Source organism: Perognathus longimembris, chromosome 10 (genome assembly GCF_023159225.1).
Source record: "Perognathus longimembris pacificus isolate PPM17 chromosome 10, ASM2315922v1, whole genome shotgun sequence".
NCBI classification, from domain to species: Eukaryota; Metazoa; Chordata; class Mammalia; order Rodentia; family Heteromyidae; genus Perognathus; species Perognathus longimembris.
In genome coordinates, this window is record NC_063170.1 from 66,228,668 (window position 1) to 66,247,541 (window position 18,874).

Below are 18,874 nucleotides of genomic sequence, written 5' to 3' on the forward strand. Positions count from 1 at the left end.
AAACCTTTCTAGTAGAAGCCAATGGCTTCCTGGTGAAATCTGAACTGCAATACAGGTTCCTTTTTAGGCATACTAGTTGAAAGCGTGTACTCAAAAAAATCATGCAAACATGTCTTCAATACGAAAGAAATTCTGTTGGGAAAGTCTTTGCAATCCAGTCTCTCAGGAATTATTCTTTGAAGGATATGTAATGATCAAAACGTAGATGCTGCCAGGGACTAGAGAGCTGAGGATCACAATTGGAAGCCAACGTGGGCAGGAAATGCCATGATACAATTTCCAAGGCCAGAAGTGGAGGGGTGGCTCACAAGGTAGAGTGCCAGCCTTCAATGAAGAAGCCAAGCAGGATTCAATATAAGGACCTCAGTGAAAGCCCCAGTCCTGGCATGAAAAGAAAACCACAAAACAAAAATCATAAATGCTGCAGTAAAAGTACATCAGCCTCTTAAAATAACAAACTAAAAATTAAGCAGAGATTTATCTTACTATTTTTTCATTTTCAACATTACTGACAAAAAAAAACCCCAACTCAATTCAGAGTGTTTAGAAAAAATGCTTTCCATGTGCCTTATCACCAAAACACTTTGAGAAATTTTATTAATCCTTGTGCAAGCATTCTGAAGTTAGAAAAAAAAAAAGACATCCTTCTTATAATGTACTCTTCAAAGAACAGGAGAGCCAACAAAGTCCAAATTATTCAGTTCTGTTTCAAATCCTTCTTGGAACCTTTTCTGCGGCTGTGATTTGCAAGAAATAGCTAGGGAATTTTTATCTCCACCCCCTCAGGGAACACAAATCATCTGGCCCCCTCCTTAGGAATAGATGGGAGAGGGAAACTGTCCTGGTGATGTTTGCAGCGTGGGTGTGAGTGAGATCTGCTATTTCCATTGTTGGTTTTGGGGCTGGTGTCACGATTGCTTCCTACACAACAATATGGGGAACCACGTTGGCAGGAGGAATCCCAGCTGGCAGCATGGCTGACTGTACCTGATAAATACAGTTATTTGGGGAAGGAATCCTCAGGACACCTTGGAGAAGCCCTCTGTGGTTCCTTTAGAAGTAAGAAGTTCTGGAAATGGGGTGCTGTATTTTAACGTTGCTCAGAAGTCAAATGTAAGACCTGGCTTCAAAATCTCAAGAGCTAGCCAAAAACAGAAAAAGAGAAAAGAAAAAAAAATGCCACATCCATAAGTCATTATTTATTATGGCTCTACAGTAGTGTTTCAACACACACAGCAGTGTTTGCGGGAGAGCAAGCGCCTATGGAACAGCCATGGACTTGAATACAAAGAAGTTCCTTGTGTCACACATCTGAGAAGTCACCTAGAAGAAAGTTGGGGTTAGGAAAGGAGAACTTGAAGCTAGCGTTGAAGATGGCTGTCTGAGATGCAAGATGACTATGGCTGTGGTCTTGGCGGGCAGTAATCTTGGCATTCTGGCACCAAAATGTTGTTCTCACCTATGATCAGCCATTTCATGTTATCCACAATACAGGTGTTAGTGTGCATGACAGTAACTGTGATCGTGACTCCAGGGGGCTCTGCTCACCCATGCAATTTCCCCATAAACACCGCGGAGTCTAACTAGAAGCAGCAATTGGAAAAGTTTCTTGGGTGATTCTTCATAAAACTAGACCCTGCTGTGCAGCAAGGTATTGAAGTGAGCATAACTTGGTCCTTGTTCAAAAATGGATCTGTCAGGATCCCAAGTCCCCCCTGTACTTGAGGGTGCTGAATGTTTCTCCTGAGAAATTTGGTTGTACTGACCTAGATGATTTGTCTGTTATACCAATGAACTCCTACTAAATGCAATTTCCAAGTTATTACTTCTTTGTTCCGAGTCCTTCTCGACAGTTCTTTAGGAGGCTTTTCCTTGAGTACTGCCAACATTCCAAATACAGTGCCCTTCAGAGTTGATATTCCTTAATTGAAAGGCATGCTTGTGAAGAGGGCCAGTAAATACAATGAGAAAGAGCCTTTGGTTCCATTGATTCCCTGTTCTCTATCTACCTGTTGGCCCACACTTGTTCCAAAGTAGACCCTCTAAGTCTTTGCCATGCATTGGGTTAAACACAGTACTTAGAATAAACTCTTATTTTCTTGTCTTTAACTGAGTTAAGATTGATTATCAGTATCATTAAAAAGTGTTCCTTTCCCTGCTCTAAAAACAACTTATGATTGTCACTCCTATTTTAAAATTAGCACTATTAGGAGCAGACAAGCCAACTCAGTCTTAAGGGATTCCTTTAGAACTATATTTGAAAGCTTTGGAATTAGCCTGATTTCAAGCTCAGTGGACCTCCAGAAAGCTGAAAAGATCCACAGTCCCATCTGTCTTTCTTCTTGTCATTCATCTCAATGTATATAGCATTCATTTTATTTATGGATAAGCCTCCTTCCTATGGTAGCTTCCAGGAATTCTTTAATATCATTTAAAATATTTTATTTATTTGTTTTTTTGAACTGATACTGGGGCTTGAATGTAGGGGATTTCACTCTTGCCTGGCTTTCTTTGCTCAAGAATGGGGCTGTGCTACTTGAGCCACAACTCTACATCTAGCTTTATGCTGCAAAATCGTAGATAAAACTCTCTTTGGATTTATCTACTGAGCTGGCTTCTAAGATCCTCACATCCTAGCCTGATGAGTAGCTAGGATTACAGGCATGAGAAATTTAGTGCTAGAAGTTTAATGTAATTTTTTCCCAAAGTAATTCCACGTAATTTTGGAATTATGATTCATTTGATCATTTTAAATTAATTTTAGTGTAGTTTAAGTTTATATAGAAATAAAAAGAAAGGGGAGTTTTCAAATGTTATTTTCCTCTCTAGTTCCCCAAATTACTATTTTGCAAAAATGTGACACAGTTATTCCAATTGATGACCACTAGTGATATATATGTATACATACATACACACACACACACACACACACACACACACACACACATTGCTTAAGTCCATAATGTAACTTAGACTTCTCTCTTTGTGTGGAAATGTCGTGTGGGATTAAAGAATTATATAATGTCATATGTTCCTTATTAAATTGGGATCATTTTCATTGTCCTACAAATCTTGTACTTCATTTATCTTTTACTTCTTTCTGCAGTTCCTCTTGTACACATTCATAGTGCCATTGTATTGTATTTTCTAGAATATTATGTGGTTAGAAGCAAAGAGTTACCATGTAGCCTTTATTAATATGCTTCTTTCACCCAACAAAATATAGTTTGGTGGCTCCTCTTTTCTCTCACTATATAACCTGCTGTGTAGTTATACCATGGTCCATTCTCCTGTTTATCTGGTACAGTACACCTTGAGTATTTACAAATGTAGGCAATTATGAATAAAGTTGCAACGAACATCCTTTTGTGAAGGTTTGCATGGATAGAGGATTACAAACATTTCTGTGAGCCCTAATAATAACATAACCAAGCTTTGTCTCAAGGATCTATCATACTGTCTTCAAAACTAGCCTTGACACTTTCATCCCCAAACAAATTCCTGAGTTTCTGTTGCTCTCTTCCCTGGCCAGTGTTTGTTACTGTCCATATTTTGGATATTTGCTATTCTCATTAATATGCAGTGACATTTGATTGTTTTAATGTGCAATGTCAGAATGAGCCTTTCCTGGTTGGAACAGGCATCTATCCGTGGACCCATCTCTGTAGTGAAGGGGATAGAATATTTCAGTTACTGAGAGCCATGTCCTCGGTTTTCTCTCTAGCAGGGACTCCAAGAATAACCGGTTATTTGCCTATGCCAAATACACAAGTGAGAGTCACGCTCAGTTACATAAGAAAATAAATTAGATGCTGTAGTGACAAACACATCAGACATCCACAAAGATGTAAACAAGCCTACTGCTGTATTATAGTGATATGAGCAAGGATGCTCATGCTTCTCTCATTCCTAGGTGAAAAGCACCTGTGTTTCCAGGGTCAAGGAATGAAGTGGTGTACAAGTGTCGCAGCAGCTAGAATAACTAGCTGTGAGAATGTGTGGCTCAGTTTCTATAGTCTGAAGAAATGTAAAATGGGATACATTTCTCTTCAAGGTTCATGCTTTATTATCCATATTGATCCATAGTATTTTTCATTCCTTTCTGTGTGAAACATATCACACAGTGGAAATGAAATAAATAATCCACTAGAGGTCTTTTACAATTTAAATTAAGCTATTATTCAATGTAATTACTAGTCTGAATGTTTTAAAGTTTTCTCTCAATAAGAACTATGGAGGCTGTTTATTCTACAAGACGGTTCATTGCACAATTATGAATAATCAGTAGTGACTCCGTGAGTTGATGATCACAGCCTATGTTTTAGTTGAGGACGTATTTTTGGCAGTGAATGTACAATACCCATTAATTCAATCAAAGGGCTTTTTACATGCGTTGATTCAATAAATGTTCTTTGAAAATGAATACATTGGGCAAGTAATAGATTGCCAGTTAAAATGCAATTGATAGATTTGAATCTTACAGTACAAAAGAGTAAGTAGGGGTCTAATGCTTCTAACCACTGACACAAGCTAGTAGGGTGTCTTGGGGAAGGAAGAAGAAAGCTAACAAACATTTTATAGTATCAAAATGGAAAATGTCCAATGATTGGTTTAATATGATTAATCTTAAGCAAAATTTAAATCAGTGTGGAACAGCCATTATTATAAATGTACTTTATCCACAAGTTAAAGATTCAATGCTTGGTAAATTTCTTGATACAACTTTCCAAAGAGTTTATTCAGTGATAAACACAACATTGGGGATATAATAGAGGGAATGAACTTGTTCAAAGAACACTATAGAAATACATGGAATTATCACAGATAAACTACCTTACACAATTAATGTATACTAATTCAAAAAAACACCACATTGGAATAACTCTATATACACTGTAGAATAAAATATAAGATACATGGAGTATAAGTATGTTTATTTTATCCAAATATTTTTGCTAATATCAGTAGCTGATATTTTCTAGAAATGCACCAGAAAAGAAATATAGAAATTAAGACTGATTTACATAGAGGATATTGATTTTTATACTATGTAAAAAACTGAATATTCAAACAAATTGTATTGAGGTCTGATTTTTTTAATTCACGCAAAATGTCAGTTTTGTGAAGATCTGAGGTCTTCTCAGTAATTTTTAGAATATTTTTATAATCTTTAAGTAGTCATACAAAGGAGTAGCTGCTCACCAAATCAGTTTATAAACACAGTGCATCTTGATTAATAGCATTCAGGGTTCTCCCCCATCCCTCCCAACCCACCTCTTCCCTCATTTTCCTTACATTTTTAGGTTACATATGAAATTCTTGCCACCTATCAAAGCAGTTTGTGTATATAGAACATTTTGATATGTGTCACCCCTTCAACATCTTCCTCCCTCTTTGATCCATCCCTTCCCTTATATTTCTCAATTCTGTGGTATACACAATGAATTCTTGCCTATATTCTCCTCCCTTCCCCCCTTCACTGTTCTACTCCCCCACTGTCCTTCATTCTTCTACCCCTCCCCCTGGCCTTGCCTCCCCTCTTGCAAGTACCCATTTCCTGGTATTTATTTTGTTGGGCTTTGGCTTAATCTTCAAAGAATTATATCATCTGAGTTCTCCATAGAGTCCATTGCAAGTCAGTTAATTCATTTGTAACCACTTGCTTACCACCCATTGTGTTTACTTCTAGATTTATAGGCAAAGTCTAGCTGCCATGAATGAGGGAAACCATGCAACCTGTACTTCTCTGGGTCTGGGTTACTTCCCTTAATATAAAGAAGATCCAAACAGGAAAGGAAGAAGTAACCATCCCATTTTGCAGATGATATGATCTTGTATTTCAAAGACCCATGGACTCCTCCCCCAAGCTATTAGAGGTGATGCTTAATTTCTGCAAAGTGGCAGGGTATAATATCAACCCATAAAGTCCAGTAGCTTTCCTGTTTGCCAACAAGGAGAAGATTGAGACTGAAGTCAGGAAAGCAATCCCATTTACAATAGCCTTAAAAATACCTAAGAATTAACCAAAGATTTGAAGGACCTTTATTGTGAAAACTTTAAAATTTGGAAAAGGAAACTAAAGATTTAAGGAAAAGGAAAGTTCTTCTATACTCCTGGATTGGAAGACTCAACATTGTGAAAAGGGCAATATTGCCCAAAGACTGGACAAATTCAATGTAATACCCATCTAAATTCTCAGTAATTTTTTAAAAATTACATATTCCTCAAACTTGGGATGGAGCTCTGGGCTCAGCCAGTTCACGTTTGTGTCTGAGAGCAGGTGAGCTAATTTTGCTTTTGTAACAGCAAACCCAAGATAAAAGATCATCCATCTGATTATCATCTATCTGATTATTATCTGGTCATTCTCATTGAATTCATGCAGGTCACTTAGGAGATGATTTGAGTATCATTTAGTGATCATTTAACTATAAGCTTTTAATCATGTTATGAGTTATGTGCACTATAATTTTAATTGTTGTAGCTGTGTTGTCAGTGTCATCATGTTTCATATCCATGGTCAACGTAGGCAGGTATCACACTGCCCAAGGGAATCAAAGCAAATGTGGCACCAAATTTTTATCCAAAATCGTCTTGGGTTCTAAATTTAAAGGAAACTTAAAAGTAGAATCTGGAGCCAGGTGCCTGTAGTCTAGCTACTCAGGAGGTTGAGATTGAGGATCATGGTTCAAAGCCAGTCCGGAAAGGAAAGTTCTGTGAGACTCTTTTTTTTTTTTCCGAAATGCAAAAGCAAGGCTTTATTCAAGCGAGCTGCAGCCCAGACTTTGTCCTACACTCCGACGCAGCGGAGGTTAGGAGGAAGGCCACGAGCAGAGTTTTACATGGGTATTTAAAGGAAAAAACCACAAAGTTACAAAAAAAAACCAGAAGTGCAAGCAGTGTTGGGGTGCGAGGACAAATCTGATTGGCTCGGGGCTAGGGGTTCCCTAAAATTGGTCAGAGGACATTCCAGAGCAGTCAACATAACTGGAATGTTCCCAAACCGGTTTGGCCATCTGGGAAATGGCCAGTTGGTTTCGGCACAAACATCCGCACAAACAACTTCATTCCTGGAATCTGTACAATTTCTGGCTAGTTTCACCATAAACAAGCCATTTCCTGGGTTTTATGTATGTGCGGGTTATTCTTAGCTTATCACAAACAACAAGATGGTTGCAGTTTCAAGATGGAGTCGTCCTAGTCTTTCCTTCCCCCCTGGACTTATGGACATGAAGCACAATCCTGTTTTTCAGGCCGCAAACTAAATTCCAATAGCTCTCTATCTGGAAGAGGTATATACGTGCTTCGTTGTTCCAATAAAGTAGATATTAAGGTAGTGAGCCATGGGGAATGATTTCCTCTTCCTTTTCTACAGTGGGACCATGATCTCACGACTCCAGTAAGAGCAATAATAGTGGCCAGGGGAGTTACAGTAGCTGGGGCTGGAGGCTGGGGAAGATATATAAATTCTGGTGCCTACTATTCTATCATCCCCAAGCTGCTGGACCACCCATAGGTAGGGTTTATGGGAGTCTAAGCTCTCTCCCTAGCTACCAAAGCACCAACCATACATAGCAGGCCTAGCAAGGTAAAGTTAGCCAAGTCCATCTTTTGGAACATGGCCTCTGTTGTGGCTAATCCGCCACCGGGGTGGAATGTTCTCTCTCACTGCGAATGGGTCCACCGGCTCCAGTTGTTTTTATGGCGTGGGTAAAAAGAATCTAGGTCGCAGCTCTGTCCACCCTGCGTGCGGTGGGAGTTGTCAGCAGCAGGATGTAAGGTCCCTTCCAACGTGGTTCCAGGTTCCCTTGTCGATGGCGCTTTACTCAGTTGGTGGCGGGTGTGGCTCAGGAGGAGGTCCAGTCTCATAAAGGGCCTTTTAGCTTGGGCCAGATCTCTTGGTGGACCTGCTCTAGGGCTCTAGAACTTATTAAGGGCCAATGTTACATCTTGACAAACTTGTAGGGATCATCTGTCCTCTGTGGGCCTGCTCACTCGAAAGAGCTCGGCAGTTCTGCGATCTCCTATGGATCAGAATATCAGGTCCCTGGATCCGAACGCCAGTTGTTGGACCTGGGTAACTACAGCCATAGTCAGGACATGGGGGATGCAAGGCGAGTGAACCAATGCACACACCTCTGTGAGACTCTTATCTCCAGTGCCCAGAAGTGGCGCTATGGCTCAAAGTGATAGAGAACTAGCCTTGAACAAAAAAAGCACAGCAAGAGTGCCTAGGCCCTGAGTTCAAGCCCCATGATTGACATATATGTTAGAGTCTGGAATAAAAATGGATGCCTTTGAAGATGGAACTTGCCAATGCCTAAAACCACCAGAATAGCTCACTTGGATGACTGTGTTTTACTATAGGTAGATCATTTGGGTAAGGGTAAGAATGTATGGTTTGGTTTCATTTCCTCAAACTCACTTAAATATTCTGGCCTCTCTTTCCTCAGCTACAAAACTAGGTGCTCATAAGAAGAGGCTGAAGTCAATGTAGAGATGTAGCTTGTATCTCCACTGTCTTCCGGCACATCACTATCTTAATGGAATACTATTTTATTTATTCTGAAAATATTCATTTAGGATCCTAAGGGAGTTGTCAAATTTGAACCAAGACTCGACTCCTCCCCCAATCTGTGTGATTAATTGCTCCTGGCTTTTGAGTCTTTGTCCAAAATAAAATCAGAATTCCTCCTGGGGTGCTTTATTTCAGAAGATTCTAGTGGTAGCAAAGACAAAAATAAAAAGACAAAGCAGATCATCATCTCCTTCTGCTAAAAAAACCTGTCATAGTTTTTCTGGTGCAGACCAAGTTGGCATCGCCATTTGCCTCGATTCATTTACTCAGTTTTTCAGTGAGGAGGGAGGTTGTTATTTTTAAGTGCAAATATAGAACTCAATATTTCATTTATTCAGAAGGGGGCACACTTGTGCTTTTAATAGCAGATGTATTCAGATTCGATAGTGTATGAAATTTGTACAAGAACTTTTAGCAGATGACATTCCAAGATTCCTTAAAAATAAGCACATATGCCAACTTAATACTTCCTAAATACAGAGAAAGACAAAACTTAACATGTTAGTATCTTATTTTCGTTGTCATCTATACAACTGTATGGACATCATCTACTTAGATATAATATATATATATATATATATATATATATATATATATATAAAGGCAAAGAGGGATCTCTGATCTATGAAAGGCTTTTGACAAATGATGAATAAATAAAATGCTTTTGCAAATATGGAAACAAATAATAAATTACATGCCGGAAGAATGATTCTTTAGAAATCATCAGGAAGGACACTATGCAGAAGTAAATGATAGTTATTAAGCAGCTTACAATGAGATGTTAGGAAAATTGTCGCCATAAATTCAGTGCGTAGAGAAGGATAGAGGAAGACTTTACTGCAGTGTGCACAATCCATGTGAAAGGAGAACAAGCCCTCGACCTTTGTAAGGAACTGAGAATCGTGTCATCCCTAACTCTTCCTTCCCACAGTACAATGAGGACAGCCAGTCACCTTCCTTTCTCATCGTCTAAGTCTTCTGCCCTCCAAACGTTTGTGCCTCAGAGAATGATGATGTAGCCCTAGATTGGTATGAAAATTCTAGTACCACCTATGATGAGTTTCACATGTAGGCCTTGATAAGCCACTCAACATCTTTCTCAAAGATATAATCAGTCCAATGGAAAACTGTACAAAGCCATTTATCACCCTGGTGATTAGAAAAGGTAACCAAATTACTATGCAAACACACCTCACAAGAGACCCCAGGTTGCAGAGTTGAGCTCTTGAATTCACAGCACAAGGCAAAAGTGCTTTTTCAGGGTTTTTTTTTTTTTTTTTTGGCCAGTCCTGGGACCTGAGCTCAGGGCCTGAGCACTGTCCCTGGCTTCTTTTTTTGCTCAAGGCTAGCACTCTGCCACTTGAGCCACAGCGCCCCTTCTGGCCATTTTCTGTATATGTGGTGCTGGGGAATTGAACCCAGGGCCTCATGTATAGGAGGCAAGCACTCTTGCCACTAGGCCATATCCCCAGCCCACCTTTTTCAGGGTTTTAATCTTAATTTTTTTTTGACTGATCATCCTTTAACAAGATGTCACAAGGAGCTCAAGGAGGGCTCCTGATAGCTAAGAAAGGGAAATGAATGAAATCTTTAATAAGAAAGCTTAGTCGATCAGTAAAAATAGCCAGGAGAAATATAGAAAGGAAGAAGCCCACCGTAAAGTGTGACCCACTGGCTCCAATGGCAAGGCAGTGAACTGCTTGTGATGCTTACTGTGGCGTTCCGGCAGAGTGCATGGCTTCCTCAATGAATGTCCAAAGTTCTCAGTGCAAGGCCTGATTGTTTTCTAACTCAGAAAACTTTTCTACCTTGAAGGTAACAACTTTTATATATTTTGTCCAAAAAAAAAAAAACCCAACACTGCCCAAACTCACCCCCCTCCCCACACCCTTTTGTTCCCTTAATAAATTGGAAACAAGTTCACATGTTACTTGGGAGAATCCTATCCTGTTATTTGATATCACACCATGTTCTTGTCATCCGGAGCCCTTGAGAATAACCAGATCAGTGTATGATACCCGAAGATGTGCGAGCAAATTGACAAATAGCAAATGGTTTTATGGAATTCACATAACCAGCTATGTAAAAGACTCTCAACATCAGAGTAATGTCTTACACCCAAGGAAGGGTTTATTTCTAGATTTTTTTTTTTTTTTTTGCTAGTTCTGGGCCTTGAACTCAGGGCCTGGGCACTGCCCTTGAGCTTCTTTTTGCTCAAGGCTAGCACTCTACCTCTTGAGCCACAGCACCACTTCCAGCCTTTTCTGTTTTGAGGTGCTGAGGAATTGAACCCAGGGATTTATGCATGCTAGGCAACCACTCTACCACTATGCCACATCCCCAGCCCCTTATTTCTAGATTTTATACTTTCTTGTTCAAACACACACACACGTTGAGTTGCATGGTGTTCTAATTGGAAGAATAACTACACGTTTTATGGAATGAACTTCAGGAAAACCTCATGACCACAAATGCTTAAAGTTTTGTTGAGACAATCTTAACACCCCTTGCTGACACGGATCCACCAAATTTCCTATCTTGTTTGTCCCACTACCTTTGCCTACACTGAAACATTCCAACACACCCCAAGATACAAGGTCATCTTCCCAATAGTAGTATGGTTTTGAAAATGAAAAAGAGAAAGGGGTATTTTGCATTTTAGTTTTCCTAGAGTAGAATGCAACTTTAGAGCTATTAGCTCTAAATATATCCTGATTGTTTCCTTAGAAAAGAGAGGAAGTCTGAAATACACAGTCATTTTTCCCAAGGCCATTCATATCTAGAATCCATGTTCCCAGCCCTGTATCTCCTGTATGCTATACTTTTCCCACCGTATCTTACAATCTGAGTTTAGTATAATCTCTAACCATCCAACTCTTCATTACTAAGGCACAGTATGTGTGACCACCCATCTTCTTTCCTCATCTTCTGAGTCTTTTGCCCAGCATGGCCAGTTCACCAATGTAGTAGTACCACAATAAGCTTAGTACATTAATCTTAACATAGATGAAACACTTGCAGTATGAAGCCTGTGTGAAGAGCTTCAGTGATAATCCCACTTTATCCCCATAAGAACAACAAAGAAAAAATGGTGACAGTTACTACCCACCTTTGAAGGACAAAAACATTTGTTTTCATGAATACGTATTACTCAAGTTTCCATAGCCAGTAAATGAGGGTTTGGGGAAAAGGAATTACAACATCCATTCCTTGAAAACTTGAAATCTCTTGTTTGCGATCGTATCCCAACAACTCAGTAAAGAATTTCCTTTGTTTTAGAATTGTAAGTCAAGTCTCTGTATTTTGTGTATTCTCAGAATTTAAATTTTTATTAATTAATTTATTGTTAAAGCGATGTACAGAGAGGTTACAGTTTCATTTGTAAGGTAGTGTGTACATTTCTTTTATTAATTTTTTTTTGCCAGTCTAGGCCTTGAACTCAGGGTCTGAGCACTGTCCCTGGCTTCTTTTTGCTCAAGGCCAGCACTCTGCCACTTGAGGCACAGCGCCACTTCTGGCCGTTTTCTATATATGTGGTGTTGAGGAATCGAACCCAGGGCTTCACGGATATGAGGCAAGCACTCTTGCCACTAGGTCATATTCCCAGCCATTGTGTACATTTCTTATAAAACTTGTTACCTCCTCCCTCATTTTTCTCCCACCTTCCCCTCTCTCCAATCTGCGCCCCCCCCCCCGCCAGCTGTACAGTTGGTCTATAGCATATTGTCTTATAAATATTGCTGTTGCATTGGTTCGCATTTTACCCTTTGAAGTGATCCAGACTCAAAAAATCATAGACTGTATGGTTTTCCTCATTGGTAATAATTAGTACATGCCTCGGATAGTCCTAGCAGAAGATCACAATAGCTCAGTAGCTATGTACATATGAACACATAAGATGATGCTAAGCGAAATGAACTCCGTTATAGAAATAAGTAGTTTATCATTGTTGTTGTTATTTTCAGGGTACCATGTGAAAACACACCTTTTTCTTTTGTCTTTCTTCCCCGTGGTGTTACTCCTGATGTCACTGTAACTGATTTTTGGTACTCTGGGTATTGTATATATATTTATTGGAACTAGGGAAGGGATGCAGAACATCAAAATGGAGAAAATTTAACTTTTTTATGCAAGCACTAGACTCAAAAAGTAGCCTCTGCTCCCTACCTCTCCCATTCTTGGCAATGAAGCTATGCAATTGTTCCTGCGAAAGGGGGGCTTCTGTGGTGAGCTTTGCATCTGCAGTTGTCTTGTGACTTTCTACACCAGGACAAGGCTACAGAAGCAAGGCAGTACAGTTTCTATTGCAGGCTTTGCAGCCATCGCAGGTCCAGGGAGGAGGAGAAGCATGAGGTAGCCCAGTCACGCCCCACCTGACAGGCACTCAGGTCTAGAAGGTAAACCATGTGGCTAGCATGAGTCTGATTCCCCGTATTTAAGGATCCTAATCAAAATCAGGTCCATCTGGCTGGGCTCAGACCAAACTGTTGACCTAGAGAACCATAAGCGAAATAATCAGATGTGTAAGATTTGGGCGACAGTAAATAGAGAACTGATACAACCAATACCATTTTTATTTGAAGAGAGAGAAAATTGAGGCTCCAAGAAATGACTTTACTTGTTTTAATGAAGTCCATACAATTTGGAGGTAGGTGAACTTACCTTTCAGGCTGTTGGTTAAGGTGGTGAAAAATTACTTTGTTACTCTATCAGCAAATGAGTTTATTGGCATATTGTTACAAGGTGTAGCTTTGATTTTCCATGGCATTGCAAGACAACACTTTGCCCTGGGTCTTTCACTGGTTGTTGTGAATCCCACCCCCACCCCCCACTTGGGAAATGTTTCTCCTCTCCTTGCAGGACAGAGCTGAATTTGCTATCAAAATGTTCACTGAAGTAAGAGGGATGAGAGCAGGTAGCACGGCTTTGCATTTTTCACTGTATGCACATCCAGAGCAAGCTTCTAGCTGCAGAGTTGTAATGTAGATTCCAAGGAGAATTTTCTTGCCATACTCTAAATGCAAAAGTTCAAAGAGGCCTAGTTACATTTGGAAAGCTCACAGGAAAAAATGCACAAAGTCCCTTGAAATTGTAAGTGACGAGGTCACTCCATCTACAGAGTAAAAAGCACAGGCTTTAGAAGAGGCAAATGTGCTTTCAGAAAAGGAAGTCTTCATTATAGCATCTTAAATGCCATTTGTTCAACGAAGGTGAAGCAATAGCAATAAAAGACCTTGAACAAAATTCTTTTACTTGCCTACTTAATAAGAATTTTATTCAGTTTTGTAGAATTGCTAAAACAACATAAAATTTACAATGGAACTTCCTGTATCCAACTAAGTGAAAATGATTGCTTACATAATCTATTGTGGCCCATACTGGGTAGCTCTGAAAATGTTAACACTTTCTCTTCTAATCCTTTCCTCTAAAATATGGATACATTTTTACCTAATTAATCCTAAGCAGATAGTATGTTAAAAAATAATATGGGCTGGGGATATGGCCTAGTGGCAAGAGTGCCCTGGGTTCGATTCCCCAGCACCACATATACAGAAAACGGCCAGAAGTGGTGCTGTGGCTCAAGTGGCAGAGTGCTAGCCTTGAGCAAAAAGAAGCCAGGGACAGTGCTCAGGCCCTGAGTTCAAGGCCCAGGACTGGCCAAATAATAATAATAATAATAATAATAATAATAATAATGATAGTTTCATCCTCTTAATTCTAACTGAATGGAATGGAAGCTTCAAATACATATTGCAACAGATTTTGCAGCTTGTAGATTACAAGCAACAATCAGACCTCTTGAATAATTCAAGTATATACATTCATAGATGCGCAGTCCACTTCATGTTTTGTTGTTGTTGTTGTTGTTGTTCTGGACTCTCTTCAGCTTGTAGTCCTGCTAAAGGCAAGTTATGGACTTAGAGTCAGTGCCATCCAACGGTTAGTTAGCTCCACCCAGCCTGTTACAAATATATATTTTATTGATACAGAAGTTTCTGTTGCTCATTGTGGGTAGAGCCCACATGGGCCTTCTACCTCAGCAGGGGACAGAGACCACTGGGGTTGCATCCTTACAGCAGGAAGGCATTATAGCTCAGCAGCAGACAATGCCTGCCTGGGTTGCAGCTGCATTGCTGGTGCTGCTGAGCCTCCCTGTCAAGTCTCCCTGGGTTCTTGTCTCAGGAGTTTGATGAAGTTCCCCACAGTGGAGTAAGTGTATGAAGTACTTTGTCTAGAAGAGAAGAATCTAGCTCGAAGGCCACTGCCGCCACTGCTCTTTCTGCCCATCATACGTTTTCTCCATCAGCTCACTCTTCTCTCTTCTGCAAGTGGCTCTTTCTGTCTCTGTAGATGGGTCTTTCTCTGTCTTGGTGCCTCTGAGTCTGTGGATTCTTGTGCCCTGGGCTCTGCCCTGATTGCTCCTATGATAATTAGGTGTTTTGGAAGGTAACATTTTATTGGTCAAGTTCAACAACATCTGATTTCTTGTTAATTCATAATCAATTCCTTCTGCAAACCCTCTCCCCCAAGGTCATGGGAAGGTTATTGAAACTAGAAGTGGCTAGGGAGGAGCAAAGGACAATGTTCTTAAACAATGTTTCATTTGCATCTGGTTTCTGCCTACTAGGCCAAGATGCTGTCCAGGATCCTTGGGTCCTAACTAGTTTACTCTATCAGTAGGACCTTACGTGGTCTGGGGAGTTGGGACAGTCAGAGAAAGTTTCCAAGGAAAGTGGCAGGAAAAGGCATACCTGAAAGATTTGTAATTGTCAGCTAATCAAAGAGAAGGGGAAGAAAGAGAAAGGATAGAGATAAACAAAACGAAACAGGAGGAATTCCCTGTGATTAAAAGTTAGAATTCTTGGGCTGGGGATATGGCCTAGTGGCAAGAGTGCTTGCCTCTTATACATGAGGCCCTGGGTTCAATCCCCCAGCACCGCATATACAGAAAATGGCCAGAAGGGGCGCTGTGGCTCAAGTGGCAGAGTGCTAGCCTTGAGCAAAAAGAAGCCAGGGACAGTGCTCAGGCCCTGAGTCCAAGGCCCAGGAATGCCCCGCCCCCCCCCCCCAAAAAAAAGTTAGAATTCTTGAAAAGGTGAAACAGATATGTAAAATAGTAAAAAAGACTAGAGTCAGAATGGACATTGTCTCATGAAAGTGAGAGATGGTGAGGAATTCACTAAGTAAGAAGCTGGGTCAATTTTGCATTTTACAAAAAATATTTCAGTGTGAAGAGGGACAATGTATAGACAAGAACAAGCAATAGAGGCCAGGAGTAGGGTGGCTCACGCCTCTAATCCCAGCTCTTTGTGAGGCAGAGGCTCCGAGAACCATGGCAGCCTAAGGTAAAAAGTTAATGACATGTCATCTTTCCTAACATGGTGGGCATGGTGGTGTGTCTGTTATCTAACTTTGTAAGAGGCCACACGTGGGAAAATTGCACTTCAGACCAATTTGCTCGGGCAAAAGTATGAGACCCTGCCTGAAGAAAACAAGAGTAGCCAGGTGCCAGTGGCTTATCCCTGTAATCCTGTCTACTCAGAAAGCTGAAATCTCAGGATCACAGCTTAAAGCCAGCCCAGGCAGGAAAGTCTGCGAGACTCCAATTAACCACTAGAAAACCAGAAGCGGTGCTGTGGCTCAAAGTGCAAGAACTAGCCTTGAATGAATAAGTTCAAGGACAGCACCCAGGCCCTGAGTTCAAGCCTCACCACTGACAATAAAAAAAAGCATAAAAGGGAAGGGAATATGGCTCAAGTGGTAGAGTGTCTGCCTAACAGGTAAGAGGCTCTGACTTTGAGCCTTAATATTTTAAATAGAATTTGAGTGACTCATCTAGAGCTTGCCGGACATAGCTGTTGACCTCAGCTAGAATACTGCTAAGAAAGAATTAACTGAAGTCACATTTTTCACTTGACTAAATTGACTGGGTGGCAGACTTGTTTGGATGTGTTTGAGAGTGAGGCCAATGGGTCAGCAAATGAGATTTCTGACACGAGCAACAATGATGACTGCTCTACAGTCAGAGGTAGAAAACATATCCTGCAAGATCATGAAGAGCACAATACATTGTGTTCCTCTGGAGGACTCCAAGGGAGGTAGCCAGCAAAAGTTTGCGTCTCTAGATTTGGAAGCTCAGGAACAAGAGATGAGCTGGATGTAAATGTAAAAGTGCCCGCAGGTAGATGGGGAATAATTGCACATCTTGTAGATAACCTTGACCCGGAGAAGAAAGACATGGAGAGGAAAAATGCTGACACTTTAGGGACAGATCAATTAACTGGGAGCCTTGGTAAGACTCAGAAATCAAGTCAGGTGTACCAAATCTGTAGTGTCTCACTGAATAGATAGAAGCTATAGTTCACAACTCTTTATTTTTGGCAACAGTGATCTTGATGAAAATATCTTCTGGCTCCATTTTGGAGCAATATAAACAGAGAGAGAGAGAGAGAGAGAGAGAAAGACTCTTATAATATAAGCTGATTAGAACCTGAGCATAAGATACCATCCACAGGAAGTGGACAGATAAAGAGGAGTCCACAAAGAAGACAGTGAAGAAGAAAGAAATCAGAAACGTAACTGGAACGCCAACAGAATAAAATGTTACAGATGTTATGGAGAGGAAGTGGGCTGGAGAGGAGGATTACTCAAGAGTTCCAGTGTTGGGAGGCACAGTGATGAAGGCTGATGAACCACCCTGGATTTAACAAAGAAGGTAATAACAAAGTTGGCCGGAACACCTGAGCAGAGTGGAGGAGTGGGCTGGAGCCAGATTGCTGTAGGCTGAGTTTTGGAGATGAGGACTGAGACTCCAGAAACAGAGACAAAAAGAATACTTGTTTAAAGAAGTTGAATTTAGAATGGCTGCTCCAGCTAAAAGTGGAATGGACTATGAATACATTTTTTTTCGGGGGGGGGAGGGGGGAAAGGGAAACATTTGGATAAAAGTTCTACCTCATACCCAAAAGGCTCCATCCCCAATTTTATTTTGAAGATATTTTTATTTGTTTCCTCCTTTTCCTTTTTCTTATTTATACAGATTCATTGAACTTGTGTATTATAAAATTCAGCCATTAGCACTGAATACACAATTCAATAGATTTTCAGAGAATTATAAAGTTTTATGTAGCAATCACCAGAGTCCAGTATTAGAACATCTCTGTTGTGCCAAAGATATCTGTTATTCAACTTCAGTTGCTCCTAGTTCCACAATCAGTCTGAGCTGTACATACAACACATTTTCTGTGTCTGTAGATTTACCTTTTCCAGGCATTTTGTTTAAATCATGCTGCACGTAGCCTTTTTTATTTGACTTATTTCACTTAGCATGTTGATGAGATTCTTCTTTGTAGCAAGTGTCAATACTTCATTCCTTTATTTATTCCCAAATTGTATTCCATTCTATGGATACATCATACATTATATATTTATTCACCACTCAGTAGACATCTGGATCTTTATAAATTTGAGTAGCATTCATGAATGATGCTACAATGATATGAGCATTTACATGCAGCTCCTGATGTAAATCAATTTTCATTCATCTAAGCTAGTTATCTCAAGGTGGGATGGTTGTGTGATGTGCTAATTTCACACTGAAATTTTTGAGCAATTACCAAACTCCTTTTCCAAAGAGGTTACTACATTTCACATGCACATCCCCACCCCCATCCTAATAGAGAATATTCCATTTGTTTTGGCAATTGCATTTGTTTTACCAGCCTGGAAGGGAAAATAAATGTATATTCTCTTTTCATTGTGGGGCTCAAAGTAGAGTGCTGCCTTGTGGTTTTGTGTAAGGGTGTAGTAAAAAAAAATGATTAAATTAGGAATGAGCCTCACTCCTCATAGACAGCCTAGATCCAAGGAACCAAACTTTGAAGTCAACTTCTTGACTTTTTTTCATATACTGTGTCCCTCTACTTCCCTTCAGTCTTGCAGAAACTTAATGATAACTGCTTTGAGCATGTCTAAAACATCCAGAAGATCTCCAAGGAGGTGGCTAAGAAATGTCTTGTAGAGACTGATAACTACTTCCATATGAGAAATTACTTCCATCCATGGAAAGGATTGAACTTCTGTGAGCTCAGAGTCTGGTACAGTGACACTGATCTTCAGGTGGTAGGGTAAGGAGGAGATAAGCATTTAGATAAAAAGCCCTTAAACCATTTGACCTACAGCTGCCATCAAAAAAGAGTAGCTGTTCATATTTAATAGTGTAAAAGACAGTGGGAGCATAATCAAATATGAAAAGGAACATTTGCTGTTTTACCTGTTCCTTACCTTTGTTGATAT